The following is a 26,024-nucleotide window of genomic DNA, read 5'->3' as shown; positions in this document are numbered from 1 at the left end:
CATTTGAAATGTATATTAAATGGCAGTCTATTATTATTATACATTTTATGGACTTAGAACATTGTGAAAAGGGAAGGGATCTTGCATCAATACTTTGATTTGTTTATTTGTTTGTTTTTAGATTAAGCTTAGACTTGGTTTCGTCTAGGAAACCTCCTCTTCCTCCACCACCCCAAGATCAAACGAAGAGCCCCTTGATACTCTCTGTAGCAAATACTTGTGATGCTCTGTGCCACGTCCTGTTGTCCTACCTGGGGACAGTTTTATGTGCTTTGCCCACTCCCCACATCAGGTCCTCTCTGAAATGTCTCTGTACTTTGCTGCTTTGGAGCTTTCTCTGAATCAAGGAGAAACTGCTCAGCCTGGTAGCAGAAGCAGCCTGGAAGTGTGGCAGAAGCTAATACCCCCAGAGGCAACCCCCAATTAGCAGGAGACAAGAGTCAGCAGACCATCCAGTGCGGTGATCTCAGGCCCTTTCCACACAGTTACTTAGAGGGTCTCCAGTGGGACTATGCCCCTGAGGACATCATTGCTCATTGAAGACATTCTTTAGCTTTTCTCCTTCTTTCTCTCATTCACCCACTTACTCACCTCTGCTTCCTGGCATGACCACCCAAATAAACTACCTGTATCCAAATATTTTTCTTAGGCTCTGATTTAGGTGGATGGAGTTACCCAAACTAAGACATGCTCTAATAGTATCCAGTCTACACTGCTGTCATAGTATTTATTCCATTGAATTATCATTGAAGCTTTACCTTTTTCAGCTTTGCCACTTTGAAAGGCCAGTGCCCTGACATTGTGGATTAAAATAGACATTATGTAAATATGTAAAAGCAGGTAGGAGAGAGAGAGATTAAGAGAGAAAGAAGAGAAATACGGAAGGAAGGAAGACAAATCTTTGGCCAACAACACTTGCTTAGTGCTGTCTATTCCTACTGTAATACCTTTCACTTTGTGAAGGTAAAAATTTGAATAACGCATTGTCTATGTAGAAGATTTTTGGAAAGTCATTTGAAAAGTAGGACACAGACACAGAGTAGGCTTTTGATTTGTTTTTCTTTTGATGATAAAGTGATTATGAGACTCAGCCTCTCCTTGGAACTGTGACACACCATCTCAGATTAGCCATGAACAAAACCAGAACAATAGTTCTTTGGGGGACCTGACTAGAACAAAGTACCTGTGAGACAGTGATAAAGATGGAATCAGTAGTGGCACTGCCCTCGAACTGCTTTCATCTCCCTCAGGACGTTTGTAAGCAAAACGGAATACAGGAGATGACAGCCAAGGTAGGCTGGGCGCAGGGGGGGATTAAAAAAAACTGATGAATCCTTTACTGGAATTTCACAGATGATTTCTTCAAAACAACTTTAAAGAGAGTAAGCTTCACTAGTGAATAACGTGATGCCCTAGCATATAATTATTTATGAAGTTCTCATCACAGTGGCACCTAAATACTTCAGAGGTATTTGATGCATGGCCTAGATGCATCCAGAGCTTTATTAGACTGAGGGTCCCTTTACAGATGTAATAAAGGCAGATGTCTAATGGATTCATGTTAAAAGAACAAAACCAAACAAAACTCACTACCAAGGCACTTTCAAATGTTCAGTTGTTTCATACTACCCAAATACCAATCTCAGGAGAAAGAGCTGGAATAGAGCATAAAGAAGTGCGTTAGAAGCTCTTGGTCTCTGAAGGGGATTAGTGCCGGGAGAGAAAATAATAATTTAGGAGACGTAAGAATTAGTCATAACACACGCTTGTAGCTCTCTTTGGATGTATTTTTTTCCTTTTAAATTTATTTTTAATTACTTTAAAATTAAGTTAAATCAATTTTAATCTTTAATAATTTTAATTTTATTTTCCTTTCTCTCATTTTAATGTTATTTATTCCGCTATTCTTTCCCCAGAAGTTCTTTTGTTTATGTTCAGAAAATCTAGATAGCCAAGGGAATCCTTGGTACTCATCATTTCCTACTAAAGAGACGTATGAAGTTAACGGATATTCCATTCCTAGCCTGTTCCACTAAGGCAAAGACTATCTATAGAGAAGGATTTTCACACAAAATGAATGTTTTAAAAACTTAAAATACAACTATATTTGGATCTGTGAGCTATAAACAGCAGGAAACCTACAAGGTTCTAAAACCTGCTATTTCCCCTTTTATTGTCTCTGTTTTACAAAGCTTTGTGTGTTCCATCTTCAGAAGCTATCTCAAATCTTCCAGTTCAAGCAAATTTACCTTTATCTAGTGTGCAGCCTTTGGATTTTTCTGACTTTACCCACAGATGTCACCCAGAAATGATGCATACCCCTCAGTTCAATGTGCACCATTACACAAAAGGGGCTCTCCTTGGAAACCTTTTATGTGCTTCTAAAACATAACAGCATTTCAAAGAAATGTGTTCTTTTTAAGATAATAACTGCTGTTAACTCCCCCACTAGATCTTGCTGAAGTATTTGACAATTAACCCAGCTTACCACTGGCTTGAAATGATTTGACAGTGACTTAACTCTTTAGGGAAATGTTTTTCTTTAACTTGTACTAAGCATTTTTTTTTTCTTTTCAATGTACTTTGGTGCACTTAAATTTCATCTCTGTTCTTCCTCTGTACTTATTCCCTGGGGTAGGAATCCATTTTTGGTTATGTATGTTTGTGGTTCTTAAAAACATATACAATCATTGAGTTATAAACTGAATTTGTCTCTCCCGAATTCAAATGTGAAAGACCTAATCCCCAGTACTTCAAAACTTGACTGTATTTGGAGATAGGGCCTTAAAGAGGTGATTAAGTTAAAATGAGTTTGTTGGAATGTGCCTAATTCAATCTGACTGGTGTCCTTATAGGAAGAGGAAATTTGGACACACAAAGAGACGTGAGGAATGTACACACACAGAGAAAAGGCCATGTGAGGACACTGCAAGAAGACAGCCATCTGCAAGCCAAGTGGAGAGGCCTCAGAGGAAACCAATCCTGCCAACACCTTGATCATGAACTTCTAGACGCCAGAACTGTGGGAAGACACACTTTTATAGTTTAAGCCACCCAGTCTGTGGTATTCTGTTACGGCAGCCCTAGCAAAATAACACACATAGAATCCAAGTGGTCATTCCAGCTTTGGCTTGAGGCTGTTCAGATTCAGGGAATGGGTCGCTCTTCATTACCCGTTCTATTTAGGGCAGCCCTTTGGGAAAGTCCTTCCTCCTGTTCTGAGTAACTGAACTCCTGCAGTAGTTCCACTGCCTGAAACGACATCATGATATACAAAGGGCCATCCCCTACTCTGCGAAGAAGCCCGTGTTTTCAAAATAAAACGACAATAATTTGATTAAAAATGGCCTTGGGAATTCCCTGGTAGTCCAGTGGTTAGGACTCGGAGCTTTCACTGCAGGGGACTGGGTTCAGTCCCTGGTTGGGGAACTAAGATCCCACAAGCCACATGGCGCAGCCAAAAACAAAAATGGCCTTAAATTTTTAAATGTTCAGGCCATGCCTCTGAACTCCTTTAACTCCTGCATCTTTGAGCTCCCTTGTCTCCACCACATCAGAAGAATATTGAAGAAGAATATTGATGATAATAACAATAGTAATAGTAACAAAAACATGGTCTTTCTTCCTGATTCTCTCGTTCTAGGCCTTAACTACCATCTTGCTGGTCTTCCTACCTACAGTTTTCAGTAATTACTACCCAAAAGAGATTATTTTATGAACGTTTGAGGGGTAAAATCGCTCTGGACTAATCACCCATCACCCTCGCCATTATTACATGGTGAGATTAAATTATAGTGAACAATGAGGCCTGCCTTAAAGAGAGAAAGAAGACACCTGGGGGCAGTTCAGAAGCACCACATGGGAAAGACAAACCCTTTGTCTTGCACAGAATGTGTGTGTTGCACTAACCTCTAACGAGGCTCTGTTTCTGCCCCTGCCCTGACAGTCATAACAACCCAATGATGACATTAAATTCTAAGTCGTATTTGCACAACCTTCCCTCCCCTGGGCTTCCCATCGCACTCAGGGTAAAACTTGAGTCCTCATAGTGGCGCCCTGTGAACTTTCTGACCTGTGTGACCTCCTGCTGTCATCAAACATCTCAGGCTCCCACACTGTGGCTTTTGCTCTTGTTATTCCCTCAGCTTGGAATTCATGTCCCCCAGATATCTGTTTAACCTTTGCTCAAATGCCACTTCATTTTTTTACCCTTCCCAAGTCCCATCAATAAGAAGAATATTGGGCTTCCCTGGTGGTGCAGTGGTTGAGAATCCGCCTGCCAATGCAGGGGACACGGGTTTGAGCCCTGGTCTGGGAAGATCCCACATGCCGCAGAGCAACTGGGCCCGTGAGCCACAACTACTGAGCCTGCGCGTCTGGAGCCTGTGCTCCGCAGCAAGAGAGGCCGCGATAGTGAGAGGCCCGCGCACCGCGATGAAGAGTGACCCCCGCTTGCCGCAACTAGAGAAAGCCCTCGCACAGAAACGAAGACCCAACACAGTCAAAAATAAAAATAAATAAATTTTAAAAAGAAAAGATGACTACTATCTTAAAGAAAAAAAAAGAAGAATATTGATGATAATAACAAGAGTAGTAGTAATAAAAACATAGTCTTTCCTGCCATGTTTAAAGTTTTACAAGTTGTCCCTCCGTTTGGCACTCTGGGAAGAGGCAGGATTTAAACCTTGTAAATGCAGTAAAGACACAGATGTTCTTTTTTTTTTTTAATTTATTTTATCGAAGTGCAGTTGATTTATAATGTTGCATTAATTTCTGCTGTACAACGAAGTGAGTCAGTTATACATATGTATACATTCTTTTTTATATTCCTTTCCATTGTGGTTTATCACAGGATATTGAATACAGTTCCCTGTGCTGTACAGTAGGACCTTGTTGTTTATCCATGCTACGTATAATAGTTTGCATCTGCTGATCCCAGAATCCCAATCCATCCCTCCCCGTCCCCCTGGCAACCACTAGTCTGTTCTCTATGTCTGTGAGTCTGTTTCTGTTTCGTAGATAAGTTCATTTGACATAGATGTTCTTTACTTTGTCACATGTACCACTCTTGGAAACTCACATGGTGAAAAATATTTCAAGGATACTGATCAATTTTTTTGGCTCTTATTTGCAAAGCTTGTTCCAATCAGACTTTTAAAAATGTTACATTTGATGAAAATACTCTGTATGATATTATAGTGATAGATGCATGTTATTATACATTTGTCCAAACCCACAGAATGTCCAACAGCAAGAGTAAACTCTAGGTAAACTTCGGACTTTGAGTAAACATAGTTCATCAATTGTAACAAAGGTACCAGCGTTCTGGGGGATGTTGATAATGGAGGAGGCCATGCACGTGTGAGACAGAGGGTATACGGGAAATCTCTTACTTTCCCCTGAAGCTTGCTGTGAACCTAAAACCACTCTAAAAATTGTCTTTTAAAAGAGAATTTTATTTGCAAGCTTTTGTATGTGTTCATATAAAGGAGTGAATGAATTAATACAATTGGATTGCTCAAGTTTTCATTTCTTTTCTTCCTGGATCTAGGTCAGAAATTTAATTCTTAACTCATCGTCTCCTCACAGACGAGGTCCTCAGGAGACACCTGAAATAAACCTGATGGAGGGGATCTCAGTGGACACTGTACCTACAACAGGTCTCAGGGTCTTCAAAGAGTCACCTAAACCCTTGCAGAGTCACCTCTAAGGAACATTTGTCTGGTCTCATTTGTGCTTCTTTGGACATTGAAATGGAGCACGTATCACACTCTACTGCAAATATTTCTTTATCTGTCTGCTTGATTTCATATACTCCGACTCTTTAAGGACAGGGTCTTTAAGAAAGATTATAAGATGAATACATGCTCAAAAATTCAAATGGTGTGGAAGTGAAAAGTCCCTACTGCCCCATCCCTTCACTTTCACTCCCCAGATGTGTCCCACGTTAAATTTATGAAATACCTTCCTGAATATCTCTATTTATAAACAAGCATATATCTATACATAGCAGGCATGATTATTTTCAGGACACTACATTCAGAAGTGCAAAAATGTATCTTTTTTAAAAATAACATCTTAAGCTTTATTTGGAGCACCAGTTCTGTCAAGTGGCAGAAAATGTTTGTCAATTCAAAGACAACACAGGCATTTCAGGCTTTTCTCAGTCAATTGAGGAGCTTCCTCTGCCCTGGATTGCTGTTGTTCTACATTCCTAGGGGTTGGCTCAGAGGCCTTGTAGAGGAGATGGCCAGCCACACGTCAGACCTGCACACGCAGGCATCTACCCTGATGCCCACCACCACATCTGGCTCTGGGCTACCACCCATCAGCCCTCCGGATGGGCATCTGGTGGTGGCCAGGTGGCCGAAGCTGCATCTGCTGATGGTGTTGCCTCATGCCGGTCCAGAGGTGTCCACTGGCTGTTGATTCTTTACAGAAATCTTGAGGCTGCTCCTTGGGCCCCAACCAAAGAAGTTGCCTTACAGGTGTCTCTGCCAGGAGTTTCAAAATTCTATTTTGAAACTAAAAAGCTGAGAATTGATTCTTTTGTTTTCTGTTCCATTGTGGCCCAGCTTCCCCAAGGCCTGGGCTGCCCTGGCTGTCGGGGGGGTGGGGGGGTGGGGGTGGGGGTGGGGTGGGTAGAAGGCAGTGGCAGAGGAGGTGATGGATGTATTTCCAAATCAGTACACGCACGTCTACCTCATGCCACTTCACAGTTGCATAATGTCATTGTCTGGATATATACTATTGTTTATTTGATGTCCACCGTTGATGGACATTTAGGTAGTTCCAGGTTTTGGCTTTTCAAAAAAAGCGACCATGAGCATCCTTCTAAACACATATTTGGTTATGTATATGAGATAGCCGTAGTATACTTTGCTAGAAATGAAATTGCTATATCACAGAGTACATCCATTTTTTCATCTTGGTTCTTATTGCCACACTGTCTCTAAAAATGTGTACCAATTTACACTCCCACAGAAAGTATTTAAGAACATCAGTTTTCTACAGTAGTCACCAGCACTAGGCATTTGTCAAGGTAAAGGTTGTTCTTGGTTTCTTTCTGGCTTCCTTTTTGCATGAATTGCTTGTTCATTTCCTTAGACTATTTTCTTTCTCCTAAACATTCTTTTCTCTTATTGATTTGTATAAAACCGTTCTATATGAAGGAAATTAGGCCTTTGACTATTTTCCTTGGTATGCTTTGTTTTTAACTCTGTTTATATCTTTTCTTCTGTATAAAAGTTTGAATGGAGTAAAATCTATGAACTCTCTCAAATTTGTTCTTTTCTACCTTTGGTGACCTATAAAGAACAGCTTACTCCACTCTAATAATAAATGCATATTAATTGATATTTTATTATGTATTTTTTTGTTTTTCTTTTTCACACTTTAATCTATTGGAATTTACTCAGGTGTAAGATATCAGGTATAAGATGGGGATATAATGTTATCTTTTTCCAAATGTTTCAATACCATTTGTTGAATATCATATATTTTCCTATTATGTACTTTTCAGGCAAAAGTACTAAATTTAGTCATACAATTCAGTCAATAATTTTTGGATTATCCAGGTCAGGCTCTTCTCTTCCTCTTCTTTTCTCAATGTTTTTGATTATCATTTCCAGAAAGTAGGCAGAGGTATATGGTTGCCTTTATGTGGGTCTGGAAAGGAGAGGAGACCAAGGCAAATGACCCCGCTTGTGTCTCCCTCCTCCTAAAGGACAGATGCTCCTGTGAATGGACACAAATGGATGCCCCCCAGAGAGGTCATGATTATTAAAGCTCACAATTGCTGTTAGCAGTGTGAGGCTTCTTGTTGAAATCCAAGTGTTATCAGTGACTCAGCAGACCCTTCTATTGTAAGGTGTGTGACTTCCATGGTGTCATGGCCCTGAGCAAGTCCTAGCTAAGACACCTACTTGGAAAATGCAGAAAACCTGTCCCTTTAAAAGATTGAAGCCCTGAACCTAAGGCATCTCCCTCCCCTCTTGGCTGATACTTTGTGAACAGAGTAAGCAGGTGGTTATGCCTTGTCTCTTTCTCAAGAGTGGGAGGGAGCCTCAAATTCAGCTTAAGTTCTGTCCCAGTAAGCACTAAAGCCACAAATTTAACATGGACATACATGCTATATGGAATGTTTGAAGATGAGAAGTGCTATGGAAAAAAGCAGAGCAGAGTAAGGTATGTGGGAGACCCAGAGTGTCCTGGGAGGGAGGGGCAGGTTGCAATTCTCAACAGGGTGGTCAGAGTTGGCCTGTGGAGAAGGTGGCATCTGAGCAAAGGTTTGTAAGACGTGAGCTTGTGAGTCATGAGAGGTTTTGAGTACAGAACATTCCTGAGTAGAAGGTCCTCAGGTAGAGCGTGCCTACATATTTAAAGTACAGCAAGGAAGAGCTTCTGGGTTGGTGAACATGTGGAAATTCAGGGAGGTGCCTGGTGAGGGCTTGGGACCTCCACACCCCTTCTCATATACCTTGCCCTATGCATATCTCCCATCTCGCTGTTCCTGGGTTATATCCTGATACAATAAACCAGTGTTCCAGTATAAATAAATAAATAAAGTACAGCAAGGAAGAGCAGTGTGAGTGAGGGGGAGGTAGAAGGAGAAAAAGCCAGAGAGTTAAGGAGTGGGATTGGGAGTACGTCATGTGGGGTCTTGAAGGTCTACGTTCCAATTCTGGAGTCATCACACCTCGTTTGTATTGTTTTGGTTTTTTTTTCCACAGTCCAAAGACTAAATCTTAAAAACCAATTCATAGAGCCCTAAAATACTTCACTCAAGCAATTTATGGAAAGTCAATCAAATTAGCAATTAATGTTTTCGAATGCAGGGTAGGTTGGATATTTACAGTAAAATAATCCAATGTTGTTATAAGTTAAGTAAGCTAAATATATTCTGACGAGTGAGTTTGTTGTATTACAAATGAACTTATGTGAATATAATTCAATAAAAAATAATTCAAATGAATAATTTTGTTATATTATATATAAACTCACTAAGTTAAATCTATTTAAGTGAAAACTACTTTTCAAAACTCTAAAAATATTATTAGGGGTGGAGGAGAGAAGGAAATAGACAAGATAGAAATATGCATGTTGTATATGGCTCTTTCTTAACTTCTTTCTCACAGAACAAACAGACAAATAAGTAAATTAAAACTGAAACAAGGAAATGACAAGAAACAATGCCTATTGGCATTTTGTCACTTCCCCGGGAATTTTTATTTGCTTATTATTTGAAGAGGTAGTATTGTCTGAGGCCAGAGCTCAAAACCAGGAGTCAGGCACGTATAAATGTCACTAGATCTTTGATTTTAACTCATTCAAGAGCTTTAAGTGCACGACTTCACTTCTAGTCTTGAATTTTTTCTTCAGAAAAACAAAAATTGAATTAACTCTCTGTGACAAAGTGCTTAAGCGTTGATAGCCTGGAAATTTTTTTAGTGAAAGATTTTTTTTTTTAAATTTTAAAATGGTTGCTTAAGTCATATTATAAATATTTGATTATCAGTGCTAATTTATTCAGCAAATATTTAGCAAGTGCTAAGGTAGGTGGAAGTAGAAGACCTTGTGAAGGGCCTGAGAGAGTGTGGTAGACAGGCAGGAGATAGGGGAACGGAGAAGTATAAGAGGAGCTAAGCAAAGAGAAAGTTTCGAGAGGAAGCAAGTGTCCAACAGCTTTAAATTGCAAAGAAATCAAGTATATTAACGCTGTAAACTGTCCAGTGGATTTGGCATTTAGGAGTTCATTGGGGACTTTATTAAAAATGGTTTCCATTGTATGTGGTGTTGTAAAGCACTCTCACATGCATTTTATCATTGTATTAAGTAAGTTCCATCTGTTGCAGTACCTAGAGCGATACCTGACTGGGTCCGCATATAATACACAGCACATACCAGCTAGGTCAAGGCTGAAGTTGAACTCACTGGGTAGGTGCAGTTATGTGGTACCTGCTATCCTTGCCCACCTCTGCTTGCATCACTGACTTACATGGCAGCCAGGAGACTCCTGGAGAGAAATAAAATCTTGCTTCTACCTGGGCTGTAGACATAGATGTAGGCACAAGGAGAACTGATGTGTGGGTGAGTTATAAGGGTAGGGGTTGTGAGGAGAGGTGATAAACTACTAGAAGAATATAAACCCTGTGGCAGAGCCCACCGTGAAAGAAGGAGTCAAGCACGATGGGAAGAGAGTCTGAGAGTCAAACGGGAGTGGTGGCCACAATATGAACGGTCTCAACCAAGACAGATAGTTTGTGCCCTGAGGGGAAGAAGCTGTGTGTAAACCAAAAGACAGACCTTACTATACTCTGGAACACCTCTGTACCCCGTTAATCTTACTGTGGGAGCCCTGTAACAGACTATCACTCAGGTGGAAGAGAGCCGCCATTCACATGAGTATGCCAATTTGTCTTAACACCACGAGGTTTGAGAAGATCTGCACCTTAGAAGGGCAAGGACAATGTCATCAGCAGAGCCCGGCAACAGTCAAAGAAGGCAACAACTTGGACTGATCACAGCTTCCTTGAAGTACCTTCTGCGGACCTCCCGCCAAATTTTGGGAGAGCCGTGCAGAATTCTGTAAAATGTGGAAGTTTCTGCCTGATTGGATGGAGGCCAGAATCAATGTAATTCAGGTTACAAAGACAAGACAATGAAACGGACTTTTATCTCAAACTTCTAGGGAGGGAATAATTTCCTGAGCTTTGAAAGAACAGAAGAATTCTCAAATTTTGTTTTCTATTTCATGCCATGTCATACCAATATCATGTCTACTTGATATCGTCTTTGAAATTTACACAGGTTTAAAAACTTATATACAAATTGTATATGGCAGCCTCTAATCAGTTTCACATTATTTATTGTAGATCTTTCTTTATTTTAGAGTTTTAAATTTTGCTTCTCTCCCTTTTGGCCCAGTTAATCCTGTGGTTGAACAATTTTGGTAACACAGAAAAACCAACTCTTGCTTCAGTTTATCAATAAAATTGCTTTCTAATTTTCCAATATGTTTATATCCTAGCTTTTTATAAAATCCAGCTTTTTTTTTTCACCTCTCCTTTGTTTCTTTATGTTTTTACAGATTCTTTTGGTATAGGAATGGAAGAAAATTAACATTTATTGAGTTCCCTACTATGTACCAAGTTTTATTATAGATTGACTATGTTTATCCTTTAGTATCATTTTCAAACTTTAAATTTAGTTCAGAAACATTTTTCTCACTTTTTGTGTTCTCTTTTTATATTTTAGATTTCATAACAATAACACTTTACTTAAGGTACTTAACTACCTTTGCTGTGATAGTCATCAAAATCACTTATATTTACTGTTCCTCTCTATAGTTCCGATCTTTTGTAATTTATTTTGTAGATGCAGATTGTGTTCAAATATTCCTTCAGGTTCTGTGTTTGCAAAAGACTTTCTTCTGCCTTAAACACAAACAACACCTACCCCGCCCCCCCCAAAAAAGCCCGAAACAAAATAACCAAACCAAAACAAACAAACAAAAAACCCCAGGGCCATTAGGCCATTATGATGAATTTGCAGTGAGAATCAAGCATTTTCAGGAGATCTATGATAATTTTATGCTTAGGGCTTGCTTATGTCCTCTTTACTGTATAAGTTTAAAAAACTTCTACTCTCAGGATTTCCCTGGTGGTCCAGTGGTTAAGGATCCACCTTCCAATGCAGGGGACGTGGGTTCGATCCCTAGTCAGGGAACTAAGATCCCACAGGCCACAGGGCAACTAAGCCCTCGCACCACAACCACTGAGCCTGCACGTGTGCCGCAAGGAAAGATCCCACATGCCGCAACAAAGATCCCGCGTGCTGCAACTAAGACCTGAGGCAGCCAAAAAAAAAAAAAAAATCTACTATTCGAATCTTTAAGGGATAGCTCTCTCTCCTCTTCATCTGTTTCCGGTAAATATCTTATGCCTCTGTAGTTCAAGAATTTGACAAGTACACATCCAGGAATAGTCCTCCACATACTCAAGAGAGACTTCTTGTTCTTTCTTAACTGAGGAGAAGTTATTTTCAATGATCTCTTTCAGTACTCGTTCTAGAATTTTCTTCTCTTTTTCTCTGGCAACACTGTTCACGGATTCAATTGGAGAGATCCGCTTCTTTGGGCCTACAGGCTTCTCTTGAATTTCTTTAAATTTTAAGACATCTCTCTTAGGATTTGCTTTTCTATTACTGTTGAACTTCTAAAGATGGCTGCTGTTCTCTTAGTGGGCTTAGGATGGAGGAGGCACCTTGTGTTCTCTTCCTCTTTTCAGGTTAACTCAGTGGACCTCCAGATGGCCAGTTAATAGTTTCAACCTCCAGTTCAATAGAAGAAATGTTGTAGACTTTGGAGGAAGCATTACTTCCTTGAGAACTATGACCTTAAACCAGCAGAGCCTAAAGTTGCAGGCGTACGAAGCAAATAATTGTGAGAGGGTTCTTACATATGAAAGTGACCCAAGTGACTCCCTTTCCCATACCTTGATTCCTGGACCTGGCATTCTGGCTGTGGGAGAAACACCACCATATATTGATCACTGGCTCAAAGCATGAAAGCATGAACTCCATCCTATAGGACAACATGCCAACCTTGCACCATTGCAGCATTCTCTAAGGGGCCTCTAGATGATGGGGACTTGGTGAGATCAGTGAATTCCATGGACATGAGCCCATTGCACCACTAGCTTGCTGTAAAATTAGTTCCTTGGTCAGAAGCAATTCCAAAATGGGTAATTCTCATTGAGAATCCATTTTGGTATATAGTATGAACTATGATTCAAAAAGCTCATTTATAGTTTACCAGAGAAAATCACTTCATTTATATTGTCTCAGTTTCCTCTTTGTTATCATGTCAAAATAAAACAAAACAAAAAAGATAAAGGAGATGACAAAGAAATGTGAAATGCTCTGATTATTTTTATTCTCATGAGAGTATTGGTCCTTTTTCCAATTAGTAGCTTAAAATCTATTTGTTTACCTAAAATATGTTAAATAAGTTAGTTAAATAATCCTCAGAAGATGCAAAAGTAGAAATCTTTTTTTTTAACATCTTTATTGGAGTATAATTGCTTTAAAATGTTGTGTTAGTTTCTGCTGTATAACAAAGTGAATCAGCTATACATATACAGATATCCCCATATCCCCTCCCTCTTGCATCTCCCTCCCACCCTCCCTATCTCACCCCTCTAGGTGGTCACAAAGCACCGAGCTGATCTCCCTGTGCTATGCGGCTGCTTCACACTAGCTATCTATTTTACATTTGGTAGTGTATATATTTCCATGCCACTCTCTCACTTCGTCCCAGCTTACTCTTCCCCCTCCCCACATCCTCAAGTCCATTCTCTAAGTCTGTGCCTTCATTCCTGTCCTGCCCCTAGGTTCATCAGAACCATTTTTTTAAGATTCCATATATATGTGTTAGTATACGGTATTTGTTTTTCTCTTTCTGACTTACTCCACTCTGTATGACAGACTCTAGATCCATCCACCTCACTACAAATAGCTCAATTTCGTTTCTTTTTATGGCTGAGTAATATTCCGTTGTATATATGTGCCACATCTTCTTTATCCATTCATCTGTCGATGAACACTTAGGTTGCTTCCATGTCCTGGCTATCGTAAATAGTGCTGCAATGAACATTGTGGTACATGTCTCTTTTTGAATTATGGTTTTCTCAGGGTATATGCCCAGTAGTGGGACTGCTGGGCAAAAGTAGAAATCTTAAAACAAAAACTTCTTCAAAGGAGCTTCAACTTTTCTATATATTGTCAAATGGATATTTGACAAATATAACTCTTTGGTACATGATTTATTGGGTAAATTGATATTTGGTTATATTGATTGATTGAGTATATGTGGTATATCATATATAATTTTATAGGTTGGTTTGTGCATGAATATATACTGGTTATCTAATCTACAGATATATAGATATGGTTATATTGATTGATTGTATAGATGTAGATATTTAGAATTTTTTTCAATTAACAGAACGTTCCTAGTAGTTTACTTCTAAACCTTTTTGTGTGCAAGTATATGTGGGCACACACAGGGTTTTTGTTGTTTGTTTTAATTATGGCATCATACTGTACATATTGTCCCATAAATTGCTTTTAAATATACTAAGGACATCTTTGCATGTTAATGTCTACGGATGGATGTAAGCATTGGGGTTTCAGGATTTGCATTGATTTCGTAGATCAATTGGGGAAAATTAACATTATACGTAATATATGTAGTATTATATATTAAATATTTGTATATATAAATATTATATTTATATAATATTTAAATCTTTTCATGCAGGAATAGGATGTATCTGCATCTTCTTAAATGCCCCTTAGCTAAGTTTTATAGTTTTCTTCATATAAACCTTACACATTTCTATTTACCCTAGATATATCTTTTGTTCCTGTAATGAATAGGATTTTTAAAATTTTGTTTTTTATTGAAGTATAGTTGAATTACAGTGTTGTGTTAATTACTGCTGTACAGCAAAGTGACTCAGTTATATCTATATATTCTTCTTCATCTTCTTTTCCACTGTGGTTTATCACAGGGTATTGAATATAGTTCCCTGTGCTCTACAGTAGGACCTTGCTGTCTATCCATTCTATATATACCAGTTTGCATCTGCCAATCCCAAACTCCCAGTCCAACCCTATTTCACCCCCCTCCCTCTTGGCAACCACCAGTCTATTCTCGTTGTCCCTGATTCTGTTTCATTTTCATAGATAGGTTTATTTGTGTTATATTTTAGATTCCACATATAAGTGATATCATATGGTATTTGTCTTTCTCTTTCTGACTTACTTCACTTAGTATGATAATCTGTAGTTGCATCCATGTTGCTGCAAATGGGATTATTTCATTCTTTTTTATGGCAAAGTAGTATTCCATTGTATATATGTACCATGTCTTCTTTATCCATTCATCCCTTGATGGACAATTTGGTAGTTTCCATGTCTTGGCTATTGTGAATAGGGCTTCTATGAACATAGGGGATGAATAGGATTTTATAAAGCACAACTGATTATTGCTATTGATTTTTTAAAATAAATTTATTTATTTACTTATTTATTTTTGGCTGCATTGAGTCTTCGTTGCTGTGCAGGGGCTTTCTTCTCTAGTTGTGGCAAGCGGGGGCTACTCTGTATTGCAGTGCACAGGCTTCTCATTGCTTCTCTTGTTGTGGGGCACAGGCTCTAGGTGCACGGGCTTCAGTAGTTGTGGTATGTGGGCTCAGTAGTTGTGGCTCGCAGGCTCTAGAGCGCAGGCTCAGTAGTTGTGACACACGGGCTTAGTTTCTCTGCAGCATGTGGGATCTTCCCAGACCAGGGCTCAAACCTGTGTCCCCTGCATTGGCAGGCAGATTCTTAACGACTGCACCACCAAGGAAGTCCCTATCAAATGGTTTTTGAGGGCACTTATTTTGAGTTGACTTGTCAAATATTCCTCTCAAGAAATTTATTTTGAAAATCCAATACCAGACTCAGTCATTATCTTTGGATCTTCATATTACTGGTGTGCAATTGCCAGTTGTAAAAAAATGTCATGTTTGTTGAAGAAGACCTTTAAAATCACTTTGATTAATTTTAAGATTAGAGATGGTTGTGTATTAATAACACCCGATTGGTAAACTGTGCCTATTATTGGAATTAATTCTATTGAACTGATGTATAGAAGTCAATTGATTCTTACAGAAGTCAGACTGAGAATTTAAAAACACAGTAATATGGAATGAAGACTGATTGTTTTTATGTTTCATCCAACAAATGGTAAAGCCATTATATATTCATGCAGAAACTAAAAACAGCTTTATGATCTTTACAGAGCATCTGCCAAAGTAAATTATAAATACCCCAGTTAAACTTTGAAATTATATTGGAAAATACCATAGTTATGTACTATGGCTGACAAAGAGGAAAAATTATTAAAAGTGTTCAAATACTTCTAAACTAGATACGAATAAAGCACAAGCTCCTAGCTCTAACACCTCGGGAGAAGGGAGCAAAAGGAACATGTATGGAGAATGGTTAGAAGGGCTAAGCAAGGTGGTCTCCATATACCTGCCCACAGGCTAAAGCCAGTTCCTCCCCGGTGTCCTCGGGCCCACAGCATCCTTCTTTTTTTTTTTTTTTTTTTTTTATTAATTAATTAATTTATTTTTAGCTGTGTTGGGTCTTCGTTTCTGTGCGAGGGCTTTCTCTAGTTGTGGCGAGCGGGGGCCACTCTTCATCGCGGTGCGCGGGCCTCTCACTATCGCGGCCTCTCGTTGCGGAGCACAGGCTCCAGACGCGCAGGCTCAGTAGTTGTGGCTCACGGGCCTAGTTGCTCCGCGGCATGTGGGATCCTCCCAGACCAGGGCTCGAACCCGTGTCCCCTGCATTGGCAGGCAGACTCTCAACCGCTGCGCCACCAGGGAAGGCCCCCACAGCATCCTTCTGATATGGATCTCTGACTGTTCAGGGCTGTTAAAGGCCTGAGCTGGGCAGCCCCAGGCAGAGAGTCCTTCTTGCAGCCTGACCAGCCAGACACCTGGCCTCATGCTCTGAGGATAAGATGGAAACAGCAGCTAAACTTGTGGGAACTGTTGTTCCTTAGCTTTTCTTAGTTCACCCAGAATATTGCTGGATTGTGTAAGAATATGGCATCCGTTGCTCGACATTCTTGGTGAACTGTTAAAAACCACACTACTAGAACAAGTTGGACATTTGAGCTTTCCTTCCTTACTGCAGCGTCCAATAAAGATGCCAAAGTCAACAAACTTGTATAAAAAACACTTACATAAAATGTGTATTTTAAATTATGGCATGATTTTTCTACATTTGAAAACATTTTGCATCTTCTTAAAATAAGGCTGTTTCTTCCTAAATATTTTTTACATTAAAAAGACCTTTCTATTACAAAATGACAGTAATAGTAGTTTCTTTCTGCACAATTATTTACTTACAGTAATGATCAGTACTAAAATGAAGACATATACGATGCTATGTGAGCTTATAAAAAGGGGTCTAAGAATCAGGGAAGGTGTTCTCAAGGAAATGGCATAGCCACTGACTTCATTTAGGCAGAATCTGCTATATCAGTCTGTTTACCAACCTAAACGATGGTTATTAGAATTAAGTGGGATGGCATCAGGGAAATACAAGGTACCTATGCAAAGAGAAAGGGAAATTTGGTCTAGGATGTTTCCTAGCTTTGAAACATATTCTTTCCTTCTCTTTCTCGGTGTTTTCTCTCCTTAACTCCATGGTTCTGTCTTCTCCTTATGATCTCTCTGCCTCTTTCTTCTTTTTCCCTTGTTCTACGTAAGATAATGATCTAGAGAAAAAGACATTAATGGAAAATAAATTTCCAAACCATCAAGGCTAATGAATTTAGAATATTGTAACGATAAACTACTGTAGCAATTGAACAAATTATATGGCTACTTGGTAATGACGAATTGTCTTCATGGTGGAGAATTTTTTCTACAGAATCGCAGCTACAGAAGGCAGGCTGGGTATTATTCAGAGGACAGTAGCAAGGAAAAGATAGAGGAAGTGAGCTGACTTTGTTGTTTGCCTTTATTGAAACTGTCTGGAGGATAGAGGAACCTAAGATGTTCTCTGATGCCATGTTTATTAGCTCTCCCTGGGCTGATGTGGGATAGTATCTCCCTTCATTGCCTCCTCTAACTTATGTGTATTTCTGAATGAAAATTGCCACTCCCTACACCGGCACATACACATAGACAACAAAAGTCTTAAGCAGACATGAATCTCTGATGCCAATTGACTGGAAAGGAAATCTTTTTGTTTTTAAAGTAATTTTATTTGTCAAACTAAAATAATAGGCAACTCTCTTGGATAGGGTTCTTGGTTGCAAACAAATAAACAAAAATCCACTCTAGCTAATTTACATCTAAAGGGATTTATGAAGTTGAAAAGATAGCCCGTCTTGAAGACTAAAGAATTGAATTCCAGGTAGGAGTCCCAGAACCTCGCTGCAAAACTGGCTTCGCTAGTGAAGAGTGGCTTCTCTCTGGATCAGGAACTTGTCCAATCAGAAGCCACCATCAGAGCAGCTAACACACACCACCCTGTCTAGGCTTAGACCCTTCCCCCAGAACAAGCCAAGATCAAAGTCTCCTGGGGGTGTGTCTTATTGGCAGAACCTCAGTCACAGATCTGAAGCCTAGAGACCAGAGAGGCTGAGAAGTGGAGCTTTGTGGACTTGACTTTGGGAAGGAGGGTTTACACTATAGAGGATTATCACACTGCAGAGAGGGTATTCAAAAGATTTTGAGCAGCCTTGAATGACAGCTCTCCACTACAACTTCCTCCACATTGATCTCTCAATTAAAAATTTCTCTGGTTTATGAAATTCCAGAGTCTGGGAAACACAGTGAATGAATGATAATCTAAAAAAGGGAGCATGGGTGAAGCTAAATTTTTAAAGGTCTTGGATACACAATAAAGAGCTTGAACTTGATTCAGTAGATGATAGTGTGTCATTGAAGGAGCAGAGGAATATCACTGGAATTCATATTTATACATAGAACCCTTCCCCTTTGAGGATGGGATGGGAAGTAATGTTGTGTATTTCCATAGACAGAATTAAAATTCTGTGCTTTAGCCAGTTATTTCCTTTCTCTATCTAGCTTTACCCACCTTGCTTGCACATGACCTACTGCTGGTTATCTGCAAGAGTGGTGAAATTCCACCTGGTCACTGTGGGTCACCCTCAGATAAACAGTGTTTTGATGTGTGAGAATTTTGGCTTTTTAATTGTGAATTGCATGTGCCTCTGGGTTGGTTTGCCCCAGGTCATGCTCCTTAACTTCTTACTGTTTTCCTATCTTTGCTAGCATCTTCGAGCCAATCCAGGATCAAGGAAGAAGGCAGTGTAGTATTCAACTCTGGGAATGCCTCCGGCTTATCAGCAGTCTCTCTGAACTTGCTACTGCAAGCTCACAGGTTAGTTCTAGTTACAGATCTCTGTTCTCTGTAATTATGTGGGGAGATAGTCAGAGAAATGAGCAACAAAGCCTGGCTTGGTGATCTTTGTGGTTTGACAGCAGGACTCAGGGAAGTCCCTGTGGATCTTAGATAAGCCTAGATTGTGGCTAAGGATTTCAGGGTCCCAGAGTGGTGAAATCCATCAGTGATCAAATACAAAGGAATGGGCAGACTTGCCACATAGCAAAAATAATTTCTTCTTGGACAGAGGCAAGACTAACTTAGACCATCAAAAATCTAAACATTGGCCTTACTGAAAAAAAGTATTCGATAGGCTGGGCTAAGGGGAGTCCGATTGGTACAGAAAGAGTGGGACGTCTTTAGTGGGCTGGCAGAGTAGCAGGGGCTGTTACAAATGCACAGAGGGCTGTCTCCCAGGAAACGGTCTTAGCTTTAGACTAGACTTAGCTGAAGGAGAAAAGGATCCAGAGAGGTGGTGGCTTGAGATGCTAGTGGTCAGGTTGGCGTGGTGAAAGGGGGAAAGAGTGTGGACCTGGGTCTGACTGCTTTGCAAGATTTAACTGTTCTGTGCTCACGACTGGTGACTGGACTCAACGTGATTTATAGAGGCAGAGGGAAGATCAGAGATGAAATTAGAATCCCTGCTGAAGAGGGGTCTAAGGTCCTGGGAGGGGTGAAAGGTGCCCTCTGAGTGCTGTGGCCAGAGAGACATAGCAAAATCATATGCGGATCTCAAGCAGCTGAGTCCCCTTCTCACGGGTCCGGGTCCTAGGGGGATAACTCATGGGCAAAGTCACAGAAGGGCAGCAGCCTCTTGGAGGTATGGGCAGGGCTCTTCATTGCTGTACTGATCTCCTCCCCTCTGACTGACCCAAATCAGGGGAATGCTGCCCTCGTTCTCCTTCCCCTCTCTGCACTGGGGGTGGGGTGTGGTGGGAGTGGACACATAGACTCACACACACTCACATACACGGGGTGGTTGGAGCATCCCACTATGACAACACTAGCCACAAAGGTCTAAGATCAGAATGACATTCTCTCTTAACACAGTGTTCCGCTTTTCCTGCCTTCTCTTAGGGTCCTCTTTGTCTCAGGGCTGTTAGGAGGACTGATAGGCCGGAGGGTCCCTCCCCGACCTGGGAAGGCCTCAGTGGGCGACCTAAGCCAAGCAGTGTCATTCAGTATTGAAGAGCATAGACTTTGGAGCTAGGCTGCTTGGGTGAAATCCCAGCTCCTCCTTCCTAGGTGTGTGACCTCTCACCTCTACCTTCTCATCTGTAAAGTACAGAAATCATGGTACCTGGTTCCAGTGGTGCTTTGAGGTTGAAATGAAGGCATATGTGTAAAATTTTTATAACAGTCTCTGACTCCTAGCAGGTGTTATACAAATGTCAGCTTTTAGACGTTGAGACAAAGTATTCATCCAACAATAATTTATTGAGTATCTACTATGTGTCGGGCACATAAGTACTGAGAATAAAGCAGTGAACGAGACCAGATCTGTCCTTACGTGATGCTTAAACATTCTAGAAGGGAGGCAGTTAGTAAACAAATGAAAGAGTAAAAAGACAAGATAGTACTAGGCCGCGATAAGTGCTGTGGAGAATATAAAAGAGCGTGAAGTAACTGAGAGAGTCTGAGATAATACTCTGGTTTGAGTGGCAGGGACAACCTCTTAGGGGAGATAACACTGAATGAAAAGGAGCAACCACGTGAAGACTAGGGAAGGAGCATTACAGACAAAAGGAACAGCTTGTGCAGAGTCTCTAAGGCAGGAAGATGTTTGACATGTTTGGGGAACACAAAGGACAATGTGGCTGGAGTATAGCGAATGGAGGGAGAGTGGCATGGCGTGAAGTCAGAGAAGTAGGCAGGGGACAGATTTAAAGCACTTGAAAATTTTAGCACGTTAGCAAGAATTTTGGATATCTTCAGCGTGGTATTTGAGGCCATTAGTAAATACTAAGCAGATAACTGACATGATTTTATGCTTTAAAAAAAGTCATTCTTTCTGCCATGTTGAACATGGACTGAGTAAGAGGGGCAATAGTGGAGACCAATAAGGACACTGGTGCAATAGTCCAGTAAGAAATCATGGCGGCTTGCACTAGGGTCAAAATAGAGAGAGCTAGAAATGGATAGATTCGTTCTGGGGGTAAAGTTGTCAGCATGTGTGATGGATTGGATATGGGGGTTGAGGGTAAAAGAGGACTTATTGTAGGTCTTTCACTTGAGCTACTGTGTGAATATTGGTACCTTTTATTGGTGTGGGGAAACGGAGAGAGAAACAGTTTACAGGTGAAGTCTGTTTTGGATATGTTAAATTTAATATGCCTATTAGATATCTAAATGGAAATGTCAAGAGTGTAGGTGGATATATGAGAATGGAGTTTGGGGAAGAGTCAGGGTTGGAGATAGAAACGTAGATGCCATCAGCATGTAATTGGAAGGTAAAGCCGTGAGGCTGAATGAGAGTCCCTGGGAAGAAGGTGTACATAGAGAAGAGAAATGGCCCTGGAATTGAGCCCTGGGACATGTCAGCATTCAGAGGATGAGCAGAGGAAGAGGAGCCAGCAAAGGAGACGGAGAAGAAGTGGCAGGTGAGGAGGGAAGAAAACTAAACGAGTGTCATTTTCTGGTTCTTTGTAAACATGGACGTCAAGAGAAGGACATAAGTCCAAAAGCAGGGAGTGGTCAACTGTGTAAAAGTCAAGTATTGTTGAAAGGCTAAGTTAGGTGAGGACTGAAAAGGGTCCATTGGGTTTGGCAACGTGGAGGATGTTGGTGAGCTTGACAAGACTGGCTTCTGTGGTGGCGAAGGGCAGAGCTGGATGGTACAGGAGTTAAGGAGAGGTTGGGGACTGGGGAAGTGGAGGGAGTGACTATATATGAATATTTTTTTGGACTGCTCTTTCCTCACCATTAGAGTAGTAAGAAAAGAAGGCAAGGAAAAGCCAGTTTGTTTTTCAGGGAAGAAAGGGCAAAAGAGGCCTGCCTCAGCCTACCCTGGCTCAGCAAGGGACTGCATCATGGTTTGGGACAAAACCTCATAGTAATTCGGAGGCACGCTGTCCGCTTCTGCACTTTCTTCATCTCTGAAGAACCCTTGAGGAGAGCTGGCCTCGGTAGGACCTAGGTTTCTGTCACAATCTATCTGCTTCTCTCTCAATTCGCTGAGAACGCTAACCTACAGTTATCTTTACTACTGAGAAGAAACGGTTAGAATATTAATTTCATAAATCACCACTTCATTTTGAGGCATATCGTTGTTCACAGCTAATGACCCTTTACCTTCAATCCCAGCTTTTGGAAAGCCTTTAATCTTGTTAATGATATGTTTCAACAAATTAAACAACATGACTAATTCTGTGGCCTAGTCGCTGACTGATTCCAGCAGGAAATTTCTCTTTAGGAAAGTTCACTCTGTAGGTACACTCATCTGATGTCTAGTCATAGATAGGGTGTTTTTTAGACTGTGAGGCAAGAATATCATATATTCTAATAATACGCCAGGTGAACCTGCAATTGTTTATTCGCTTTGATTTCCTTATTCAAAGCAGTGTTTCAAAAACTACATTATAAGAACTTGTGTTTGAAATAAGTTTCCAACCTTGTCCCCCACCCCCTCCCCAAAGGGTACAGCCTGCTTCAGCTTGTATTCTTACTCCACCCTGGAGGAAACTGTTAATTTCCAGATCTTTCAAGATGCCAGACTGGTTAGTCAGAGGATTTCCACGCTTGTTCAAAATACCTCCCTCCCCGCTTCAATCTTCACTCCTATGATTCCATTACTCCTTTAGCCTCCTTAAAAAAACTATTAGAAAAGAGATCTTTAAAAATGGTACCTGTGCTCTTTAGTTTCGAAGACATAATATCAGGGTATTAAAGATGGAAGATAATAAGTTGTTATAATCAAACCTAACTTGCCTTCTAGGAGTTCAAAGGATTAATTAATCAATCAGATGATGTGCTTACTGCTTGCTCTTATCGTTATGTTAAAGATGTGAACTCAGAAAGCCTTCGCTGCTGTATTAAGCCCTTCGTGATCCATTATCTGTTCGTTTCTTCAGCCGCAGCTCTACTTCACCACCACCATACTGTGGTTAACACTCATATGACAACTCTTTTCAGGACATGAAAGAACCAGCAGAGCTCTCCTTTGCCTCTGAGCTCTTATAAAGAATCCGTTCTTTCCCTCGGCCTTCTTTCCTTCCATGCCACCCCTCCATACCCAACTTGGTCCAGCTAATGAATGGGAGTTAGGTCTCACTTTAGATGTCACTTCCTCCAGGAAGCCTCCCTCAACTATCCGAGATTGGTTTAGGCATCCCTTCTATGTGCTCTGGTAACTTATCATGTATCATGGCACTTATCACTCTCTGTGGTAAGGGTCCAGCCATCTCCCTGATACGACGCCTCAGGTATAGTAAGTGCTCAGTACATATTTATTGAATGAATAAACTGAATACCTATGATTTGGTAAGTAATAAATTTAAAAAATATTTTCCTTTAACACATTCCAAAATATTACAATAATAAATAATACATTAAATAAATAACTTCAGTGTAACCATTTGTAAAGTTCTAAAAGTTCCACACCTCATGACCAGAGACACTTAGCTAATGGGAACTGTTTAACATCATTTCTGGACAAGCCAACGTTAATGATTTGCACAAAGTCAGTGTTCAATGAATTCTTATCGGTAAAGAAATTAAAATGTAAGGTTTTGAGACACTTTCCGGCTGACACAAAAAGCAGAGGTATCATTAAGTGATTTTCACGTTCAAGTTAGCGGCCCTATGATATTTTCTCTGGGTGCTGCAGTGCCCACCCCCGCCCTCCATGAAGATGAAATGCAAATAGCCCCACTCTTCCAGCCCCCCAGTTTCTACCCTTCCCCCACCTCTTCAGCCTCCACCCTTGTGATACCCGGCCTGCCGCCAGCCTCACTGGGTGTCCACAGGGGCAGGGCTGCGTAAGTGGGAGAGACAGGACTGGGCAGAGAGAATGACACCCGCTTTGCTCTGGGCTCAGTGACAGCTGCTACCCACCAGCTGGGTCAGGCAAAGCTTCTGAGGTCCTGTCCCATCATCTGCTTGTAGACCCTCAGGTCCTTCCCTGGGCTAAAAAAGGCTAGGGTAGGGGTGAGAGGAAGTGGCACCTGAGGAAGACTGGCCAGGCCCCTGGGTGAGTGGGTGGGCAGGCGGTGGTGCAGGAAGCAGAGTTGAAGGAAAGCCAACCAAGGAACATGTCTAGTAGAGGGGTGTCGTGGGCTGGAGGCTGGGGAAAGGGAGGGATAGACTGGACCCGGTCTGTATCAGACCTCTGTACTGAGGGCAGCTGCTGTATCCTGGGGCAACGGGAAAGAAAACACACTTGACGGCTAGATTCCAGTCTAGGTCATAACAACAGTTAACGTTTGTGGTGTGTTTCTCTTCCTTGATGCTTCTATTACCAGCTCTGAAGAAATAGAGTTCTATAAGCCTTGTTCCTCAACCTGGGCATCAGACCTTCTCCCGGGAATCAGTCCCTCTCTCTTTGGCATTCGGTCATTTTTCTTTCCACTAGCTCCTTCCCACTTGCCTAGAAACATGATTGCTTCCCTAGACTACAAACCAATACCAAACTCCGCCCCCCCCAACAAAGTTCTTAAGAAGTATGTAGTCCACTTTCCTTACTGCTCCTGCCTTTGTACCTCTATTCCTGATTCTTCTTCTACGTCTTTGATGGGACTCCTACATGCTAAGAACTCGACATGCTGGCTCTGTTTCTTACAAGTTCTGTGACCTCAGGCAAATTGCTTAATCCCTGAAATGCAGTCTCCTCATCTGCAAAATGAGGATGCCAAGAATTACCCCATGTGGCTGTTCTGATGATTAAAACCAAAGTGTCACTTACTTAAAAGGAAGCTTAAAAAATCTGTTACGTGTAAACTTTGGTGAAATCTATGGTTTTCTAATTCGAGGAGCTGCTAATGGCAGAGTATATGACTTCCTTCATTGAGGGAATGAGGGCCAATGTTCCCCATCTAATTTATGTGACATAAAAGTCGTATTCCCTCCACTTCTTTTCCTTTTCAGCTGGAGTTTTTTATGTTTGTAAGGAGCACCTATTTTATGCCAGGCATTTTTAGTACAGTATTTCATTTAGTCCTCAAACAATACTGAGAAATTGGTTTTGTTAGGCTTGTTTTACAATGAGGAAACAACTTGCCCAAGGTCTCAAGGTTAATAAGTAGAAGAGCAGGAATTTGGGCACAGTTCTCTTTAACAGCAAATCCCATGCGCTGTCCACTCAATGTTAGTATACCTCAAACAGCAAAGAGCCAAATCTCATTCTACTTGCCTTTATTTCTTCCTTGCATAGTTTTCCAAAAGAAAACACTCCTAACCTGCTCTGAGAAAACCACTGTATAAACATCAGGGGGAATTTAAAAATACAAGATAGCAATAGATAGTTTATAAGAGAGGAACTTGAGAGTTAAAGTGTTTTAGTTATTTTTGTTTATTTGCTTAAAATTATCTTTAAAGAAAGGGGATAAAGATATTGACTAATCTTAGGTGTTATATCTGTACGTTAGTTTTACGGGTAACCACTAAAGAACTGAAATAGAATAGGTATAAATTCCAAATCAGTAGAAGTGTTTAGAAAAAGGGAGTATATTAAGAAAATTCAATGACTAGAACAGGAGATGAGAAAGGAGAAAAAAGAAGCAAAGAGGAAGAAAGTTAAATAAATACGAAATGGGAGGGTGGTAATAAATTCAAAGATGATGATCATAATGTGATATAGTGTGCTAGTTTTCACCAAAAATCTGTTCCCTTTCTTTCATGGTTATAGAGTTGTGGTTGGGACATGGCTACCCTGCTAGTGGCCTCATTTTCCTGCTCCTTTGCTGCTAGGTGTGACCATGTAACTAAGTTCTGGCTGATGGGATATGAGCAGATGAGAAGTGTGTCCCCTCTGGGTCTAGGCCTTTGGGTTTGGGTTCCGTGCTTTTTTCTTCCTCAAGCTGGAATTCCCTAACCTGCTTCTACCATGTAGA

Source organism: Balaenoptera musculus, chromosome 18 (genome assembly GCF_009873245.2).
Source record: "Balaenoptera musculus isolate JJ_BM4_2016_0621 chromosome 18, mBalMus1.pri.v3, whole genome shotgun sequence".
NCBI classification, from domain to species: Eukaryota; Metazoa; Chordata; class Mammalia; order Artiodactyla; family Balaenopteridae; genus Balaenoptera; species Balaenoptera musculus.
The sequence above is the reverse complement of the archived record's forward strand: the minus strand, read 5'-3'. Positions refer to the sequence as shown.